This window comes from Lepidochelys olivacea, assembly GCF_965140295.1.
Source record: "Lepidochelys olivacea isolate rLepOli2 genome assembly, chromosome: 1".
In the NCBI taxonomy this organism is placed as follows: Eukaryota; Metazoa; Chordata; order Testudines; family Cheloniidae; genus Lepidochelys; species Lepidochelys olivacea.
This window is the reverse complement of record NC_140411.1, coordinates 43,831,925-43,850,169: the sequence shown is the minus strand read 5'-3', so window position 1 is coordinate 43,850,169 and position 18,245 is coordinate 43,831,925. Positions and strand designations below refer to the sequence as shown.

Below are 18,245 nucleotides of genomic sequence, written 5' to 3'. Positions count from 1 at the left end.
ATGATACCAAACTGGGCGGGGTTGCAAGTGCTTAGAAGGATAGAATTAAATTTCAAATAATCTGGACAAACCGGAGAAATGGTCTGAAGTAAATAGGATGAAATTCAATAAGGACAAATGCAAAGTACTCTACTTAGGAAGGAAGAGTCAGTTGAACACGTAAAAAATGGGAAATGACTGCCTAGGAAGGTGTACTGCAGAAAGGTATCTGGGGGTCATAGCGGATCACAAGCTAAATATGGCCTTGTGATAGGGTGGGAGCAGCCTAAGTCTGACTCACAACTCTGTACAGGTTGTAAGTTTCCCCACATGGGCTAAATTGGGAGATAATTGGTTAAGGACTGGATGATTAATCAGTTAACAAGGGAATTTAACTTGTCAGTGGGGGGAAAGTTAAAAGGGAGATAGGAATCATAGAATCATAGAATATCAGGGTTGGAAGGGACCCCAGAAGGTCATCTAGTCCAACCCCCTGCTCAAAGCAGGACCAATTCCCAGTTAAAGGGAGGGCAAAGAAGTCCTGGATTTCAGGGCTCGTCTTTTTGTACAGGGGTGCAACTGCACCAGTGCAGCTGAGCCACTGTCGTGCTTAGTTTAGACTTTACTACACCTATGGAAGAGTTTCTTCTGTCAACATAGTGCTGTCTACATGGGGGGGTTAGGTCAGTATAACTACATGACTCAAGAGTGGGGATTTTTTCACACCCCTGAGTGATGTAGACTTGGCCTCAGACAGGGAAGATCCCTTCCCCTCCTCATCCTGTACCTAGGGAGTAGGGTGAAGCCTGGGGAAAGTCTTATACTGTGCGGACATGAAACTGTACAAGACATAAATAAAGCATACTGTAGTGAACTTAGGAGCGTATGAGGATTGCTTGCAAAGTGAGACGCAGGTAGGATTGCCAGGCATCTGATTTTCAACTGGAACGCCCAGTTGAAATGGGATCCTGGTGGCTCCAGTCAGCAGCACTGACCGAGCTGTTAAACATCCAGTCGGTGTCACAGTAGGGTTAAGGCAGGCTCCCTGCCTGCCCTGGCTCCGTGTGGCTCCCAGAAGTGTCCAGGATTTCCCTCTGGCTCCTAGGTGGAGGTGTGGCCACGGGGGCTCCATGCACTGTCCCCACCGTGAGCATTGGATCTCCAGCTCTTATTGGCCAGGAACTGCAGCCAATAAGAGTTGCGGGGGTGGCGTCTGCGGATGAGGGCTGTATGCAAAGCCGCCTGGCTGCACCTCTGCCTAGGAGCTGGAGGGAAATGCCGCCACTTCCAGAAGCCGCATGGTATAAGAACTCACTGAACTCACTCCTGCATCCCAACCCCCTGCCCCAGGTTGGAACCTCTCTTGCACCCAAACCCCCTCCCAGAGCCCGCACCCAAACTCCCTCCCAGATCCCACATCCCCTACCTCACTCTGAACCCCCCAGCCCCACACCAGAGCCTGCACCCCCATCCAGAGCCCTCACCCCCCCCGCACTCCAAATCCTTGCCCCAGCCAGTAACCCCCCCACACACCCTGAACCCCTCATTTCTGGCCCCATCCTGGAGCCTGACCCCCCCCCCAAACTCCAACCCCCTGCCCAGCCTGGTGAAAATGAGCGAGGGTGGAGGAGAGCGAGCAAGCGACAGAGGGAAGGGGGATGGAGAGAGTGTGGGTGGGGCCTCAGGAAGGGGTGGGACAGGACAGGGGTGTTTGGTTTTCTGCAATCAGAAAGGTGACAACTTTAGATGCAGGGTGTGGGGGAGCACACTTTGTGACAGTCCTACACTAGGGAAATGTAGAAAAATATTCTCACTGGTGCTGCAGGTTGAGCACTGTGTTAGCACTGGTTTGAGTCCTAGTATGGGTAAGGTTTTGGCATCTTCTGCGGTTTTTACCACTAGGTCAAGAACAGCCTGTGGAACTTAACTACAAAATCATTCTGCCTCCCAAATGCCACTAATGAGCACTATTGCTTCTTGGAAGTAGAGCTGGTCCAAAAAAAAAATCATGCAAACTTTTTTATAAAAATGGGCTTTATTTCAAAGTTGAAAACTTAGGGGGATTAATTTTTCTCATTTTTTTTTTCAATGAAAAAGACAAAATCTGGAAAACCAAAACATATTGGGGTTTTTTCTTTTGGTATTTTTTCCCCCTTCTTCTTCTTTTTCTTCTGTCTGTTTCTCTTTCTCTTTCTCTCTCCCTCTTTTTTCTTTCTTTCACTTTTTCAGAAGCAGAAAAGGAAAAAATTGGAAGAGTGGAGAAAGAGGAAGACCGGGGAGTGGGGAGAGAAAAAAACAAAAATAGAAAAACCAAAAATTGTTCATCTTAGGTTTTAAAACATATTTTTTTCTTTTACATTTTGAATTTTCTTTTGTGAAAAATGTTGAAAACATGAATTCAGAAAATATTACAAACATATTTATCATTTTTGACTAGCTCTATCTGGAAGAAACATTGGGGATTTTCAGTGTCCAGCTCTGGGTACCTCAGGCCTGTCCTTCACACATCCCCTGCTTTCCGATAAATGGAACTTTCCAAATCTCATGTTACCCCTCTGGATAGAACAGAGCTCACTTTTGCCCCAAGTGTGATTTGAAAGTTAAAATAGAGGTAAAGGAAAGAGACAATGTTCAAGCACCATGTCATAATAAACTCTTTCAGACACTTCCTCTTTCTCCCTAGAAGTGTGCCTTTTATCCTATATATCTTCTTGTTTTAAAGGGAAAAAGATAATTGCCTAGTTTTTATTGCATTCTTTGGACCCAAAAATTTCTAAAAAGACTGTTTCCATGAAGAAAAGGAGTACTTGTGGCACCTTAGAAACTAACCAATTTATTTGAGCATAAGCTTTCGTGAGCTACAGCTCACTTCATCGGATGCATACTGTGGAAAGTGTAGAAGATCTTTTTATACACACAAATACAGACAGACATCATCTTCCTTTCCAAATGCAAACAGATGGACATCGTACCAAAAGGACTGAAGGTAAAAAATCCTTTACAATCTACATACCACACAGACTATGCTGACAGCTTGTGCCACATGCTCTCAAAGAAACTGCGGAACCACCTGATCAACATCCTCTACAGCAAACAGGGAAAGATAAAGAATGAGCTCTCAAAAATGGATACTCTCATAAAAAACCAACCTTCCACACAAAATTCCTCGTGGCTGGACTTTACTAAAACTAGACAAGCCATTTACAAGACACACTTTGCTTCTCTACAAAAGAAAAAGGACACTAAACTTTCTAAACTACTACATGCCACAAGGGGCCACAGCAATGGTTCCCTCAACCCACCCAGCAATATTGTTAACTTATCCAACTATACTCTTAGACCATCAGAAGCCGCTGTCCTATCTCGGGGCCTTTCCTTCTGCCCCTCCACCCCCACAAATATGATACAGTTCTGTGGTGACCTAGAATCCTATTTTCGACGTCTCCGACTCAAGGAATATTTCCAACATACCTCTGAACAACATACTAATCCACAGAGACCTCCCTACCAACACTACAAAAAGAAGGATTCTAGGTGGACTCCTCCTGAAGGTCGAGACAGCAGACTGGACTTCTACATAGAGTGCTTCTGCTGACGTGCATGGGCTGAAATTGTGGAAAAGCAGCATCACTTGCCCCATAACCTCAGCCGTGTGGAACACAATGCCATCCACAGCCTCAGAAACAACTCTGACATCATAATCAAAAAGGCTGACAAAGGAGGTGCTGTTGTCATCATGAATAGGTCGGAATATGAACAAGAGGCTGCTTGGCAGCTCTCCAGCACCACTTTCTACAAGCCATTACCCTCTGATCCCACTGAGAGTTACCAAAAGAAACTACAACATTTGCTCAAGAAACTCCCTGTAAAAGCACCCAGATCAAATCGGCACAGACACACCCCTGGAACTCCGACCTGGGATATTCTGTCTACTACCCAAGATCCATAAACCTGGAAATCCTGGGCGCCCCATCATCTCAGGCATTGGCACCCTGACAGCAGGATTGTCTGGCTATATAGACTCCCTCCTCAGGCCCTACGCTACCAGCACTTCCAGCTACCTTCGAGACACCACTGACTTCCTGAGGAAACTACAATCCATCGGTGATCTTCCTGATAACACCATCCTGGCCACTATGGATGTAGAAGCCCTCTACACCAACATTCCACACAAAGATGGACTACAAGCTGTCAAGAACACTATCCCCGATAATGTCACGGCTAACCTGGTGGCTGAACTTTGTGACTTTTTCCTTACCCGTAACTATTTTACATTTGGGGACAATGTATACCTTCAAATCAGTGGCACTGCTATGGGTACCCGCATGGCCCCACAGTATGCCAACATTTTTATGGCTGATTTAGAACAATGCTTCCTCAGCTCTCATCCCCTAACGCCCCTACTCTACTTGCACTATATTGATGACATCTTCATCATCTGGACCCATGGAAAAGAAGCCCTTGAGGAATTCCACCATGATTTCAACAATTTCCATCCCACCATCAACCTCAGCCTGGTCCAGTCCACACAAGAGATCCACTTCCTGGACACTACAGTGCTAATAAACAATGGTCACATAAACACCACCCTATACCGGAAACCTACTGACCACTATTCCTACCTACATACCTTCAGCTTTCACCCTGACCAGACCACACGATCCATTGTCTACAGCCAAGCTCTGCGATACAACCGCATTTGCTCCAACCCCTCAGACAGAGACAAACACCTACAAGATCTCTATCAAGCATTCTTACAGCTACAATACCCACCTGCGGAAGTGAAGAAACAGATTGATAGAGCCAGAAGAGTTCCCAGAAGTCACCTACTACAGGACAAGCCTAACAAAAGAAATAACAGAACGCCACTAGCCGTCACCTTCAGCTCCCAACTAAAACCCCTCCAACGCATTATTAAGGATCTACAACCTATCCTGAAGGATGACCCAACACTCTCACAAATCTTGGGAGACAGGCCAGTCCTTGCCTACAGACAGCCCCCCAACCTGAAGCAAATACTCACCAGCAACCACAAACCACACAACAGAACCACTAACCCAGGAACTTATCCTTGCAACAAAGCCCGTTGCCAACTGTGCCCACATATCTATTCAGGGGACACCATCACAGGGCCTAATAACATCAGCCACACTATCAGAGGCTCGTTCACCTGCACATCGACCAATGTGATATATGCCATCATGTACCAGCAATGCCCCTCTGCCATGTACATTGGTCAAACTGGACAGTCTCTACGTAAAAGAATAAATGGGCACGAATCAGATGTCAAGAATTATAACATTCATAAACCAGTCGGAGAACACTTCAATCTCTCTGGTCACGCGATTACAGACATGAAAGTTGCGATATTACAACAAAAAAACTTCAAATCCAGACTCCAGCGAGAAACTGTTGAATTGGAATTCATTTGCAAATTGGATACAATTAACTTAGGCTTGAATAGAGACTGGGAGTGGCTAAGTCATTATGCAAGGTAACCTATTTCCCCTTGTTTTTTCCTACCCCCCCCCCCCGACGTTCTTGTTAAACCCTGGATTTGTACTGGAAATGGCCCACCTTGATTATCATACACATTGTAAGGAGAGTGATCACTTTAGATAAGCTATTACCAGCAGGAGAGTGGGGTGGGGGGAGGTATTTCTTCATGCTTTGTGTGTATAAAAAGATCTTCTACACTTTCTACAATATGCATCCGATGAAGTGAGCTGTAGCTCACGAAAGCTTATGCTCAAATAAATTGGTTAGTCTCTAAGGTGCCACAAGTACTCCTTTTCTTTTTGCAATACAGACTAACACAGCTGTTACTCTGAAACCTGTTTCCATTGGGGTGTAGGAGGAGGCTCCGGGCTGGGGCAGAGGGTTGGGTTTTGGGTACAGGGGGTGAGGGCTCCAGCTAGGGATGTGGGCTCTGGTGTGAGGCCGGGGATGAGGAGTTTGGGGTGCAGGCTACCCAGGGGCTGGGGCCAGAGGAGGGTGGGGCCTGGGGCAGAGCGGAGGTTGAGCACCCTCCCAGGAACTCAGGAAGTTGATGCCTCTGCTTAAAGAACTAATGAGGTAACATAAGGAAACCCCCTCCACCAACATAATGGTTGTATAAGTAGTTTACAAGATGGAAAAATAGAAAAGCATTTGTTAGGGAGGACTAAATTGAATATTTAGATTCGGATGATATTCAGACATGAAATGGAATAATGTGCTGTCTCCCCACAACCCACACTCAGCAACTCCCTCCCAATTTCAAAACTCCTCTTCTGGGACCCCAGCATCCCCTTGCTAGCAATAAGCACTAGGACATCCCCTTACTCATGATGTCTTCTGGGAAGGTTCTTGGTAGTCTGAAACCCACTTACCAGGTCGGGTGGTTCATTATGTCTCCTCCCCAGCAGTCTGGGAGGCTCTGGCTGGCTGCTTCCTCTAGGAGCATCCTTTTCTGAAGGAGCTATCTCATGCAAATGCTATCTTCCAAGCCACAGGGATTTTTTTTGAGAGAGAGGCTGAAGGTCACCTCCCTATGCTACAACTACAGTGCACGACTAATTCCTTTTACTGCTGCCATATGGGCTTTGGAGATGTGAAGTGGCCCAGATACTCTTGCACATGGAAGCCAGAGAAACTCCCACCACCACAATGAAGTGTTTTATGGATACATTCCGTCATGTTTATGCAGGAGTAATGGGTACATAAGCCACTTACTCCTAAGTAAACCGGCTCCACAAAGGTCTGACCAGCTGTCAACAGGTCAAGCTTGATGTGGAAAGAATGCTGAGCACTCTGTAGATGACTGGTGCAGAGCTACCTAGTGGAAACAGCGAGCTAGTGTAATAGAGCAATCACTCCCCTTCTTGATCCAATGTGTGCCCCCTGCCTTTGTCTCTTCCCAGCACAGTGGCAGTGCTTGGTACTCACAGAACAACTGTAAGGTAGAGAGAGGGACAGAAGCCAGATCCTTGAAATGTTAACCACCCAGACACCAAATTGTATCTGTTGGCGGTGTGTATGTGGAGGTTGTCACAAGTGGCGTTTTTAGCTTTTCTTCCACACCCAGTTGTCTTTATGGGATCATGACAACTAACACGGAGTTAAACATGACTTTGAACTCAGCATAGATTGTTATGTTTAACATTGTCAGTGGGTCATGGGTAGCCCTAGGCTATCCCCACCTACCCTGAGTGCTGTCATGTTTAACGTGGTGTTAGTTACCATGATGCCTCAGGATTTTGTTCTCACACAGTGTAATTTTCCAGTGTAGGCAAACCCTGACTGCACCTGATACCTCTCCTGGCTGACAACTGTGTTTTCAGATCTGGGAATATATGGAAGAGGAGTGTGGCCCTTTTAAGGTCTCCATTATTTATCCACAGAGCATCCTTTTGAAGAGTCAGAAAGGCACATTTGCTCCTATGTAGTATCTCCTCTTTACCAATATAATCTCCAGGAGCCTATGGGTGGAGCCACAGACTCTGCTTTGTTGGAGAGCAGTTGAAAAGTTCGCCGTTGAGCAACTCTGTGGCCATCCCTGAAGAGGTGATAACTCCCTGCAGGACACAACTATTTCTGTAGTCACTGTATTTAACTCTGTTTGTTTAAGCACCAATCCTAAACTCTGGGTGTTTTACAGCAATGTCATACAAAAAAATTAAAATCTCATTACACAATGAGTGAACTTAAAAGACTGCCAGCATGAACAATATGAAAAGTAACCCCCCTGAATTTCAATACCTACTGTCTAATCCTTTCCTTCAAATCCCCTGCTCCTGAACTGCCTGCAGGAGGAGGTGAGGTTTGCAGTGTTTTCCAGGTGGTTAATAAATCTAATGCTCTGTATCTATGGAGCCAGGCTGGCTACATAGCTCCAGCCTGGCTCTGTGCCATGGAATGACAGAGCCAGCCTTTGTTTCTTACTAAAGGGATGAATAAATTGTGCTCAGGGAACTACACTCGATAGTCTTAATTTCCCTGCTTGGATTTCTCATTAGAAAATCCATTGTCATGATGTCTTCTACCCATTTTATAAGTTAGACTGCTAGTGACTGTATTGCAATATTGCTTTCCTGTGATTTCCCAAACATTTGAAATACTATAACTTCTTTCTCAATATCTGAAAAAACTAATGAATGAGAAAGCAACATATTCCAGTTAGAATACAGTTCTCAAATTGATCAGAATTCAAAAGAATGTGAAACAATCTTTTATTCAGTGGTGTTACAGGTTAGACTTGTGAATGATGTTAACAGTACTGGCAATAATAGCTTGGGATGGCTGGTACTCTAATCACCCTGGCTCTTGTAGGCTGGACTGGTATTTTAATCATCCTAGTACTAATAAGGCTGGACTGGTTGGTATTGTTATGGCACTAAGAGCCTGGATAGATGGTATTTTAATCAGCCTGGACCATAGCCTAGAAATGCTAATTTTTACACTTTTTTTCCTTTTAAAAATAATGAGAGCAATACCCTAGCTTTTATCATTTACAAACAATTGGAAATAATTTTTATAATTAAAAAAAAGATCAGCTTTGGGAGCCTTTGTCCCAGCCCCTATTAGGTGCATTTCTCTTGTCCTGGGTTCTTTTACGTATATTCGTTCTTTTCATTTGTCCTCTTCCTTTCCTGTGCTGGCCCTTTAAATCTGAGCAAATGAATTACTTGAAGAGACCTGTGGAATTCCAAACCTGTGGAATGAACTGTTGGAAAAAAGTTTCATATAACTGATAATACTGATGTGTATACTTCTTCTAGCCATAACTTATAGGGCCCCATCTGTACTGTAATATATTGCCTTGAATAGCTGATACCCTCTTGTGTAGAACATTAGGGTATTGTTGCCTTTATTTTATTTTAGGTCTGAGGAATGTGGGAGGTAAAATATGTGGGTAGAAGTGAGGTAGTGCTTTGAAACCTAAGGAGTCTGTGCAAGTCAACTGGGTTTCTAGGAGCCAGCACAGAATGTCTGTTCAAACATTTGCAGTTGTAGGAGAACTGTGGAGGAGGGAGTGAGGAGACTTTCCAGCTGGAGGCGTTTTTGTCTAGGCGGGCTGAAGTTGCCAAGAAAGGTCTCTCCAGACTCCAGAGACTGGTCTATCAAGGATAAGGGAGGTTGGGGCTGCCCAGAGGGTAGCAGTGAGACTGTATTGGGAGAACATCAGAAAACTGGGGTGTGAAATGAGTAGGCTTGTCAGGATTGGATTTAAATAGATAGATGTCAGTAAATGTTGATTTCAGGTGACACACTGAAATTGATGGAAAATATTATCCATCCATCGGTAACAGTTGGTGAGAGTGCAGCCCCCACACCTTGCACCTGCAGGGATCAGGTGTCTGACCCTGCAGCAGCACAAAAAGCCCTCTGCACCTCTGCTGTCAAGGACCCAATCTCCCCAGGCAGGAGCCATTCAGCAGTAGGGTGGCCTCCTTTGGGGCCGGGGGCTTGTCCTCCTCCTTGCAGTCCTAGCCTAGGGTCTCTTCTCTGCCCTGCCAGGACTGCTGCCTTCCCCGCACCTTACACCGGGAGGGATCCAATTTCATTCAGCCTTTGGCCATGCAGGGAGCCCTTTACCAGCTCATGCACTCATCAGCCAGGAGTGTGGAAGCCATCCCTGAGCAGGGGCTGCTCAGCAGCGGGGTAGCCTCCCCTCTGGCTAAGGGCTCCTCCTCCTCCTTGCAGTGCTGGCCAGGGATCTCTGTTCTGCTGGGCCAGGCAGTCTCCCCCATGCCTTGCATCTGGATGTCTTGGGCCCCTCAGTTGAGCAAGGACTCCCCTGAAACTCTCCTGTGAGCGCTGCCCTAATCCTACCCCCAACCCTACATCCCCTTAATTTCCTGAAAATGTAAAAATCAAAATTGTTAAACATAAAATTAAAAAAATCTTAATTAAAAATAGATATTAACTATTGAAATTACAAAAAAGAATTCTGCAAAGCCTAGACATAAGAGTTTCCAGGGCTTGATAAGAAAAGTGGACACTTCCAGATGATCAGTTCCAGAGTTCATTCCTAGGTTTTAATTGTAAATAATAAATTAAAAGTTTATTAAATAAGTCTGGAGTAGTGGTGAATGGGGGTTTCTGCAGCAGCCTTCAAACAAGTACAATACCTATCCTGTAACAAGGGAACAGAAGCACGGTGCCTCAAGGTAAAATTTCCAAGTGAGAAGCGTGGTGGTGGCAGAAGGTAACTGAAACTGGGTTGTAGGAGACATGGGGTCATGAGACCTCTTTATTACTGCTTATCATATAAATGTAGGGCAGGAAGGGGACCTCGAGATGTCATCTAGTTCATCCCCCCTACACTGATCCAAGACCATATATATTTAGACCAGCCATGACACCTGTTTTTAAAAACCCCCAATGATCAGGATTCCACAACCTCCCATGGAAGTCTATTCCAGTGCTTAACTATCCTTATAGTTTAAAAGTTTTTCCTAATATCTAACAAAAATATCCCTTGTTGCAGATTAAGTCAATTACTACTTGTTCTACCTTCAGAGGACATGGAAAGCAGTTGATCTCTGTCCTTTTTATAACAGCCCTTAACATATCTGAAGACTTATCAGGTCCCCCTCCAGTCTTGTTTTCTCAAGATTAACCTTGTCCATTTTTAAAATTCTGTCTTCATGGGTATGATTTTTCTGAAACTTTAATCATTTTTGTTGCTCTCCTTTGGACTCTCTCCAATTTGTCCACATCTTTCTTAAGGTGTGGGGAACAGAATCCGACACAGTACTCCAGCTGAGACCTTACCAATGCTAAGCTGAATGGGACAATTTCCTCCCATGTCTTTATAGTATTTGTGCATGTTACCACTTCTTATAGGATTCCTTTTTGATTTTTCATGTAATTAAAGAGCTCCTGATGAACCTGTATTGGCCTCTTACTGTTCTTTCTTTCCTTCACATTGGAATAGTTTGCTGTTGTGCCTTTTATGTGGTCTTTTTGAGAAACTGCCAGCTCTCCTGGTCTCCCTTTTCCCTCTGATTTTTTTCGTGTGGGCCCGTACATACCAATTATCTGAGTTGTTAATGTATGCTTTTTTGAAGTCCTTTGTCCTTATTCTGCAGCTCTCACTTCTTCCTTTCTTTAGAATCATGAAATCTATCATTTCATGAAAAGAAAAGGAGTACTTGTGGCACCTTAGAGACTAACCAATTTATTTGAGCATGAGCTTTCGTGATCCAAAATACCTTCAACCTTCAGATCTGCAACCAATTCATTCCTGTTAGTCAGAATCAAGTCCCACGGGTTACTTCCTCCATCTTCTGAAACAAAAAGTTGTCTCCAACACCTTCCAAGGACCTATTGTGCATTTTGTGTTTTGCCGCATTACTTTTCCAACAGATATCTAGGTAGTTAAAGTTCCCCATTACTACCAGGTGGTGTGTTTTGGATATTTCTGTTGTGCTAGAAAGGACTCCGACTCCTCCTCCTGATTTTGGGGTCCCTAGTAGATTCCTACCATGATGTGGTCCCCCATTTTCCCCCTTCTGTCTTCACCCAGAGACTTTCAACTGATCTGCCTCTCACCTCCTTCTGGACCTCAGAACAAGTGTATGAGTATGTCTACACTACGGAATAAGGTTGAATCTATAGAAGTCGGTTTTTTAGAAATCGGTTTTATATATTCGAGTGTGTGTGTCCCCACAGAAAATGTTCTAAGTGCATTAAGTGCATTAACTCGGCGGAGTGCTTCCATAGTACCGAGGCTAGAGTCGACTTCTGGAGCGTTGCACTGTGGGTAGCTATCCCACAGTTCCCGCAGTCTCCGCTGCCCATTGGAATTCTGGGTTGAGATCCCAATGCCTAATGGGGCTAAAACATTGTCGCGGGTGGTTCTGGGTACATATCATCAGGCCCCCCTTCCCTCCCTCCCTCCCTCCATGAAAGCAAGGGCAGACAATCGTTTCGCGCCTTTTTTCCTGAGTTACCTGTGCAGACGCCATACCACAGCAAGCATGGAGCCCACTCAGGTACTGTCACCGTATGTCTCCTGCGTGCTGGCAGACACGGTACGGCATTGCTACACAGTAGCAGCAATCCATTGCCTTCTGGCAGCAGACGGTGCAATACGACTGGTAGCCGTCATCGTCGTGTCCGAGGTGCTCCTGGCCACGTCGGCTGGGAGCGCCTGGGCAGACATGGGCGCAGGGACTAAATTTGGAGTGACCTGACCAGGTCATTCTCTTTAGTCCTGCAGTCAGTCCTATTGAACCGTCTTATGGTGAGCAGGCAGGCGATACGGATTGCTAGCAGTCGTACTGTACCATCTTCTGCTGGGCAGGCAAGAGATGAGGATGGCTAGCAGTCGTATTGTACCATCTTCTGCTGGGCAGGCAAGAGATGAGGATGGCTAGCAGTCGTACTGTACCATCTTCTGCCGAGCAGCCATGAGATGTGGATGGCATGCAGTCCTTCTGCACCATCTGCTGCTAGCCAAAGATGTAAAAGATAGATGGAGTGGATCAAAACAAGAAATAGACCAGATTTGTTTTGTACTCATTTGCTTCCCCCCCTCCCCTGTCTAGGGGACTCATTCCTCTAGGTCACACTGTAGTCACTCACAGAGAAGGTGCAGCGAGGTAAATGTAGCCATGTATCAATTAGAGGCCAGGCTAACCTCCTTGTTCCAATAAGAACAATAACTTAGGTGTACCATTTCTTATTGGAACCCTCCATGAAATCCTGCCTGAAATACTCCTTAATGTAAAGCCACCCCTTTGTTGATTTTAGCTCCCTGAAGCCAACCCTGTAAGCCGTGTCCTCAGTCGCCCCTCCCTCCGTCAGAGCAACGGCAGACAATCGTTCCGCGCCTTTTTTTCTGTGCGGACGCCATACCAAGGCAAGCATGGAGGCCGCTCAGCTCACTTTGGCAATTAGGAGCACATTAAACACCACACGCATTATTCAGCAGTATATGCAGCACCAGAACCTGGCAAAGCGATACCGGGCGAGGAGGCGACGTCAGTGTGGTCACGTGAGTGATCAGGACATGGACACAGATTTCTCTGAAAGCATGGGCCCTGCCAATGCATGCATCATGGTGCTAATGGGGCAGGTTCATGCTGTGGAACGCCGATTCTGGGCTCGGGAAACAAGCACAGACTGGTGGGACCGCATAGTGTTGCAGGTCTGGGACGATTCCCAGTGGCTGCGAAACTTTCGCATGTGTAAGGGCACTTTCATGGAACTTTGTGACTTGCTTTCCCCTGCCCTGAAGCGCATGAATACCAAGATGAGAGCAGCCCTCACAGTTGAGAAGCGAGTGGCGATAGCCCTGTGGAAGCTTGCAACGCCAGATAGCTACCGGTCAGTTGGGAATCAATTTGGAGTGGGCAAATCCACTGTTGGGGCTGCTGTGATGCAAGTAGCCCACGCCATCAAAGATCTGCTGATATCAAGGGCAGTGACCCTGGGAAATGTGCAGGTCATAGTGGATGGCTTTGCTGCAATGGGATTCCCTAACTGTGGTGGGGTCATAGACAGAACCCATATCCCTATCTTGGCACTGGAGCACCAAGCCACTGAGTACATAAACCGCAAGGGGTACTTTTCAATAGTGCTGCAAGCTCTGGTGGATCACAAGGGACGTTTCACCAACATCAACGTGGGATAGCCGGGAAAGGTACATGACGCTCGCATCTTCAGGAACTCTGGTCTGTTTCAAAAGCTGCAGGAAGGGACTTTATTCCCAGACCAGAAAATAACTGTTGGGGATGTTGAAATGCCTATATGTATCCTTGGGGACCCAGCCTACCCCTTAATGCCATGGCTCATGAAGCCGTACACAGGCAGCCTGGACAGTAGTCAGGAGCTGTTCAACTACAGGCTGAGCAAGTGCAGAATGGTGGTAGAATGTGCATTTGGACGTTTAAAGGCGCGCTGGCGCAGTTTACAGACTCGCTTAGACCTCAGCGAAACCAATATTCCCACTGTTATTACTGCTTGCTGTGTGCTCCACAATATCTGTGAGAGTAAGGGGGAGACGTTTATGGCGGGGTGGGAGGTTGAGGCAAATCGCCTGGCTGCTGGTTACGCGCAGCCAGACACCAGGGCGGTTAGAAGAGCACAGGAGGGCGAGGTACGCATCAGAGAAGCTTTGAAAACCAGTTTCATGACTAGCCAGGCTACGGTGTGAAAGTTCTGTTTGTTTCTCCTTGATGAAACCCCCCGCCCCTTGGTTCACTCTACTTCCCTGTAAGCTAACCACCCTCCCCTCCTCCCTTCGATCACCGCTTGCAGAGGCAATAAAGTCATTGTTGCTTCACATTCATGCATTCTTTATTCATTCATCACACAAATAGGGGAATGACTACCAAGTTAGCCCAGAAGGGGTGGTGGAGGAGGGAAGGAAAATGCCACACAGCACTTTAAAAGTTTACAACTTTAAAATTTATTGAATGCCAGCCTTCTTTTTTTTGGGCAATCCTCTGTGGCGGAGTGGCTGGTTGGCTGGTGGCCCCCCCACCGCGTTCTTGGGTGTCTGGGTGTGGAGGCTATGGAACTTGGGGAGGAGGGCGGTTGGTTACACAGGGGCTGTAGTGGCAGTCTGTGCTCCAGCTGCCTTTGCTGCAGCTCAACCATACACTGGAGCATACTGGTTTGGTCCTCCAGCAGCCTCAGCATTGAATCCTGCCTCCTGTCATCACGCTGCCACCACATTTGAGCTTCAGCCCTCTCTTCAGCCTGCCACTTACTCTCTTCAGCCCGCCACCTCTCCTCCCCGTCATTTTGTGCTTTCCTGCACTCTGACATTATTTGCCTCCACGCATTCGTCTGTGCTCTGTCAGTGCGGGAGGACAGCATGAGCTCGGAGAACATTTCATCTCGAGTGTGTTTTTTTTCTTTCTAATCTTCACTAGCCTCTGGGAAGGAGAAGATCCTGTGATCATTGAAACACATGCAGCTGGTGGAGAAAAAAAAAGGGACAGCAGGATTTAAAAAGACACATTTTATAAAACAGTGGCTACACTCTTTCAGGGTAAACCTTGCTGTTAACATTACATACATAGCACATGTGCTTTCGTCACAAGGTCGCATTTTGCCTCCCCCCACCGCGTGGCTACCCCCTCAACCCTCCACCCTCCCCATGGCTAACAGCAGGGAACATTTCTGTTTAGCCACAGGCAAACAGCCCAGCAGGAACGGGCTCCTCTGAGGGTCCCCTGAAGAAAAGCACTCTATTTCAACCAGGTGACCATGAATTATATCTCATTCTCGTAAGGATAACACAGAGAGATAAAGAACGGATGTTGTTTGAACGCCAGCAAACATACACTGCAATGCTTTGTTCTACAATGATTCCCGAGTACGTGTTACTGGCCTGGAGTGGTAAAGTGTCCTACTATGAAGGATGCAATAAGGCTGCCCTCCCCAGAAACCTTTGCAAAGGCTTTGGGAGTACATCCAGGAGAGCTGCGAATGCCAGGGCAAAGTAATCCTTTCACATGCTTGCTTTTAAACCACGTATAGTATTTTAAAAGGTACACTCACCGGAGGTCCCTTCTCCGCCTGCCGGGTCCAGGAAGCAGCCTTGGGTGGGTTCAGGGGGTACTGGCTCCAGGTCCAGGGTGAGAAACAGTTCCTGGCTGTCGGGAAAACTGGTTTCTCCGCTTGCTTGCTGTGAGCTATCTACAACCTCATCATCATCATCATCTTCTTCATCTCCAAAACCTGCTTCCGTGTTGCCTCCATCTCCATTGAAGGAGCCAAACAACACGGCTGGGGTAGTGGTGGCTGAACCCCCTAAAATGGCATGCAGCTCATCATAGAAGCGGCATGTTTGGGGCTCTGACCCGGAGCGGCCATTCGCCTCTCTGGTTTTCTGGTAGGCTTGCCTCAGCTCCTTAAGTTTCACGCTGCACTGCTTCGTGTCCCTGTTATGGCCTCTGTCCTTCATGCCCTGGGAGATTTTGAGAAAGGTTTTGGCATTTCGAAAACTGGAACGGAGTTCTGATAGCATGGATTCCTCTCCCCAAACAGCGATCAGATCCCGTACCTCCCGTTCGGTCCATGCTGGAGCTCTTTTGCGATTCTGGGACTCCATCATGGTCACCTCTGCTGATGAGCTCTGCATGGTCACCTGCAGCTTGCCACGCTGGCCAAACAGGAAATGAGATTCAAAAGTTCGCGGTTCTTTTCCTGTCTACCTGGCCAGTGCATCTGAGTTGAGAATGCTGTCCAGAGCGGTCACAATGGAGCACTCTGCGATAGCTCCCGGAGGCCAATACTGTCGAATTGTGTCCACAGTACCCCAAATTCGAGCCGGCAAGGCCGATTTAAGCGCTAATCCACTTGTCAGGGGTGGAGTAAGGAAATCGATTTTAAGAGCCCTTTAAGTCAAAATAAAGGTCTTCATCGTGTGGACGGGTGCAGGTTTACATCAATTTAACGCTGCTAAATTCGACCTAAAGTCCTAGTGTAGACCAGGGCTAAGTATTCTTGATATACTGTGCAACACCAACACCTCGTCCCTTTTTTCCCTGGCTATCCTTCCTGAACAAGTTATCTTCCTGTAAACCAATGTTCCAGTTATGGGATTATCCCACCAAGTCTCAGTGATGCCAGTTAAGTCATAATTTTGTTTGTGTATTAAGAATGGTAGTTTTTTCTGTTTATTCCCCATACTCCTTGCATTTGTATAGACATCTAAGATATTGAGCAGATTGCCACAGTGTTTTCCCTTTTGTTGCTCCTTTGAACCTATTGTAATTTTCCATATATAAGAATATATATGATAATATATATATTCTTAATATAAGAAATTAATTTGGACTGTCAACAATTCTGTTTGCCATTCAAAATGTTAGTAACTAATTGGTTGAATATGTATTTATCTCAAAGTATACACTAAATCTTAACTATCATACAGTTCACTTGTGTGACAAGTTGGTTTTAAATTATGATTAAGGTTGAGGTTGCAAAGAGAGTCTCTTTATAAGCCCTATGTTTGTGTCCTGTAACAGAAAATTGGTTTGGTTTCTTTTTCCGCCCTGCCTATCCTTCCTGTGCAAGCTATCCCCCTGCAAACCTATGCTCCAGTCATGAGATTTATTCAACCAAGTCTCAGTGATGCCAGTTAAGGCATAATATAGTTGATGTAGTAAAACTTCCAGTTCTTCCTGTTTATTCCCCATACTCTTTACACAAATGCAAGGACATCTAAAACGTTGAGCCGATCTCCCCAGTGTTTTCCCTCTTGTTGCTCCTGTGACCCTATTTTAATTTTGTGTCCCTCCCTTTCCACCACAACACCGAGCTCTCTGTTATAATTGGCTTTCTTTATACATCCCTGTAGGTTTTTGTGACCTGCCTCCTTTGAACCAAGTTGAAAGCCTTCCTCATTAAGTTGGTGACTTGGTGTACAAAGATGCTGTTCCTCTTGGTCAGGTGGACCCCATCTCTCCGCAGCAGTCCTCCTTCCCGGAACAGCATCTCATGGTCAAGGAGGCCAAAGCCTTCCCATCAATACCTTCTGTTCAGTCATGCATTCATCTGCATTCTATCTGGGCCCTTATCCTCAGTGAGGAGACTGGATCAGAATATAGCATAGTTCCCTCAGAGTTACACTAACTTTCAGAGCAGAAGCAAAAGAAGTCAGCCTCCCACCTTGGGCAAGAGACAGGCAACAGAATTTTTTAATAACAGCGGTAGGGTCATAGTGAAGATCAGGAGCACTCTGACATTGACATCTACCGTCAGCTGCAATGACACTATCAGTATGTTTTTTTTACTGTCACAGGTGTTAGTCTGTAAAAACAAAAAAAAGCTATTCAATTCTCCTACAGTACAAACTTTAGCCACATAAAACAAAAGAGAGGGGCCACAGTTCTCTAGATTCGGGTAGGAATTCTAAGTCCCAAACTTTAGGCCAGTCTCCTGTGATCCTGACAGATACCCTTGCCAACTTGGAAAAGAAGAACCAAACTCAGGACACAACTGATAAACACGTTTAATACTTAGGTTTCCGATAGCCATGATTTAATCAACATAAAAAATTCCTCTAAATAATAATCTGAAGAGTATGAAAGCACAAACACTTCTTAAGTGAGAAAGCTAAGAGTGGAATATCAAAGAGGTTCACAAAAGCTACCATGAAGAGAGAAGTTTTCATGATTTGAAAAAATCCCACTGAAAAACCTGTGCTTTTTAGTGTAAGTGTAAGCATTGTCAAACACAATAGAATTGTGCAAGCATAAGACAAAGAGAAAGAGAAACTGATTAGTTTCATTTCACAGGTTGAGAGAAATGCAAAAAGT

General features: G+C 45.8%; 1 protein-coding gene across 1 annotated transcript in view; it reads left to right on the top strand.

Annotated features, from left to right (window-relative positions):
- Positions 1–18,245, top strand: part of SACS (sacsin molecular chaperone) — a 269,818-nt gene that overhangs the window by 106,548 nt on the left and 145,025 nt on the right. The gene's annotated exons all lie outside the window — the stretch shown is intronic.